The following is a 3797-nucleotide window of genomic DNA, read 5'->3' on the forward strand; positions in this document are numbered from 1 at the left end:
GTGCACACACCCCATAGGAGGTGGCAAACAGCAGTGTTAATTAGAATACAGTGAGCATTGGATCATGTCTGGTCAAGTCTTTTCCACTACTACGCAGTCGGGGCTGTCGAATCCTACCCGGTTTCTTGCTGGCGCTCATTTAGAAAAAATAAACCCCCTTTAAGCTGCATGTGGGCATAATGTCATTTTCCAGACCGTCCTCCCTCTCCCCCACCCATCTGCCTGGTGCCCCCACTTGTCTAACTATCTGACACTTCCAACATACATTTTAAAATGTGATTGCCCAGCTCCTCTGGTTATGACTCAATGATTCATGCACAGGAAAGCAGTCCTGAGGGTTACATCTTTTCCATAAATCCATTAAATGGGATTTATGTTGAAGTCTCTTTTCAAAGAAAAATAAAACAAAATCCCATTCCTCCTTCTAATACTATAGACTTAATGAAGCTTTTTCTGCCTGATTTGAAGAAATGAGAGTCTCCATCGATACCTCCAAAACGCTTCAGGAATTTTGTTACAGTTAGTGCTTCATTTATACACACACACAGACACACACACACATTTAAGTTTGTCAAGTCTTTGAACTTAGGAAGGTACATTATTGTTGCTATGAAGTAGAACTCTGCTGTTTTTGATGAAGACCATACTCCGCTTCATAGACCCATAATTTTCTATGTAATCAAGGATCATGATCAAGATAAATGATCAAAATTTTAACTGTTAGGACAAGAGGAACCCACATTACCTGGAGATTTCTCTGTACTACCCAGTGTCGCTTGTCATCACTAGTATTTACACCTCACTGAAATGACTTCAACCACTACCCCCTCCAACCCTGGAATTACATTTGCTTTTGTTAACTCTGTACCCTTTCCTTTGCTCTTAGGCCATCAGCCATCATTTCTTGTTAACGATATTTAAGAGTCATCGTCTCAATCTACTACTCATTTTCTACACTCAGCTTGATGATGGCTGAGAAAACAGAACGTCAAACCATATGGACAGTCAGTATAATTGCTGTTTAACGTGTGTGGTGTGATGGCATGCTCACGCAAGAATGTGCAGGGAGGGACTCAGTCCCTGCTTTCCTTACTTGTTTGTGCATGTCTATGTCTGAATAATTTATGTATTGAAATGAACTCCTAAGACAGAGATTCAGTATTCCATATAAACAAATAAAATGATAATTCACCTCCTTTATGTCATGATTCTAAGTTATTATTCAGTTTGTGTTATGCCTTTGGACTTACTCTAGTCTTTTCCTAATTGTTGTAGCAATTGAATGCCTGAAACCATCCAACTTTTCTTTAATTGCAACAAGCAGAAATTTGTCATTTAAAAAGTTTTCTATGTATGACTCTCAGGAGAGCCTTTTTTACGTCTTTGTTCCTCAGACTATAGATGAGCGGATTCAGCATTGGGATGACCATGGTATAGAACATGGATGCCACCTGTGCCTGGGTCAAGGATGATGTGTTATTGGGCTGCAGATATGTGAAAATCAGGGACCCATAGAAGACGGCCACACCCAGGAGGTGGGACGCACAGGTGGAAAAGGCTTTCTGCCTGCCTACCGCAGACTGGATCTTGAGGATGGCTGAGATGATGGGCGTGTAAGTGATGGTGATAATGAAGAGGGAACTGAGAAGGGTGAAACCAGCTAAAACAAAGATCACCATTTCTGTGCTGAAGGCATCTCCACACTACAGGGCCAAAGAGCTGTGGTGTCACAGAAAAAATGGTTGATGCTGGCATTACAGAATGCCAAATTGCTTATCATGCAGATGGATATCAGAGAATTTGCGAAGCCTATTGTATATGGCATGACTCCCAACCAGCTGCACACTTTCTGGGACATAACCACTGAATACAGTAAGGGATTGCAGATTGCCACATAGCGGTCATAGGCCATTGACCCCAGAAGAAAACACTCGCTACACACCAAACCCACAAAAAAGTTCATTTGAACAAAGCAGCCAATGAAGGAGATGGTTTTCTGTTTTGACTGGAAATTCACCAGTGCCTTGGGGATTACAGTAGAGGAATAAAATATGCCTATGTGTGCTAAATTGCTAAGGAAAAAGTACATAGGAGTGTGAAGCTGAGAGTCAATTCCGATTAACATAATTAGCCCTAGGTTCCCCCATACAGTGAATAGGTATATAAAGAGAAATATCCAGAAAAGGCTGACTTGCAGTTCAGGGTGATTTGCAAATTCAGAGAGAATGAAGAAAGTCACCTCCGTGAAATTGTTCCCAGCCACTTTTATCAGCCTAGGCCTTTGACTTACCTGCTGAGTAACAGTGATAGAAGTTAGAGAAGGATTCAACCCTAAAGATAACCAGCATTGACTTAGACTCCCATAATGAAAGAGTGACAGGTGGGGAGCAAATATTTAATGACTTTAATTTAATTGAAAATTTATATATAATTTTCTTTCTTTTTAAGAGAATTGACATGCTGATTAAAAAAAAAAATTCCAAGTTCACAATCCTGTGGAACTCATTGCACTCAAAGATATTTATGGAGTGTGACATTTGAAGGATTCCTCCTGAAATATACCATCTTCAACCCTACTGTATCTCTGGGCCCCAAACCGTATACTTGGAAATTTACCTACTGGATTAGTTGTAAGGTATTCTCAGAAAATATAAAGTTGTTTAGGAAAGGAGGCTCTGTGATTTGTGAATTCAATGATATCTTTGTGTGTCAGTCTTCTTAATGACACTTTTCAGGGTTATTATAAGAGCTTAATAATATCTTAGATGGGCACAACAAATATTTCCTTGGAATCAATAAAGCTTTCTTAAATTTTATAAAATACATATACAAATTTTTATATGATTTATAAAATATATTTTATAAATACATAAAGCATATAAAGCTTACACACAGATAAAACAGGAAAGCAATTTTTTGCTTTTTTATACGTTAATGCTAAACTTCGGTATACTTTTTTCTACCACATGTCCTTTCTTTCTGTTGGTTCGCTACTACCAAACGAGGAAATTACCCTGTCACATAGCCAGATTGTTTGATGTGTGTGGTTAGTGACCATGTTTGTTTCCAGCATGAAGCACCTGGTTATCTACAACTTCAGGTAATATCTAATTCATTGCCAAATAGCAATTTTCAAAAATAAAAAGCCTACAAATGGTAAAAGGAATATGATTTGTTATATTTAAAACAATTAAAACATAAGGTGATTTCACTAGAAATTAGAGAACTTATTTGCCCAACTCAATTGACACAAGTATGTGATAAATAAAACTGAAACTAGCATGATATTACTGCAAGTTCATTTGAGACATTTAGCACTCTGCTTGGTTAAGTATACTTAATCATTTAGGGTCTCCCACGTTCACAACGCTCCTATTTGTTTATCCATTCATTCCTTTAAGTAGCATTTAGTCCATGAAGACATTTTGTCTTGCCTGGCATTATTCTTAAAGCTTACTGGAGATGCAGGCATGTAAAAAGAAAATGTTTCTCAGTGTAAGAAACACACACACACTCACACATGCACACACACAACAAAGAAAAGAATGATAAAATTAGACTTACCTGGTATTGAGTCATCAAACAGAAAACCCCTTCTCTCTCAGCTCTCTTCCATCTATTTTCAGGTTTATGTTCAGACAATAAGAAGAGAAAACATTTTGCAACCTTTGCAAAATCCACCATTAGTTTTTGGCATATGGCTAGATCTCTCTCCTCTATAAATCTGAATCCCATGAATTCTCAGTATAATGGCTTGTGTCTGTTGTGTTTGCTGTTGCTGCTGCTGTTAGCACAGG

The 3797-nt window shown here is 38.2% G+C and overlaps 1 pseudogene; it reads right to left on the reverse strand.

Annotated features, from left to right (window-relative positions):
- Nucleotides 1-1331: 1331 nt before the first annotated feature.
- Nucleotides 1332-3579, reverse strand: LOC116155491 (olfactory receptor 8I2-like; annotated as a pseudogene).
- Nucleotides 3580-3797: the final 218 nt, after the last annotated feature.

The sequence above is a fragment of the Camelus dromedarius genome, chromosome 35 (genome assembly GCF_036321535.1).
Source record: "Camelus dromedarius isolate mCamDro1 chromosome 35, mCamDro1.pat, whole genome shotgun sequence".
Lineage (NCBI taxonomy): Eukaryota > Metazoa > Chordata > Mammalia > Artiodactyla > Camelidae > Camelus > Camelus dromedarius.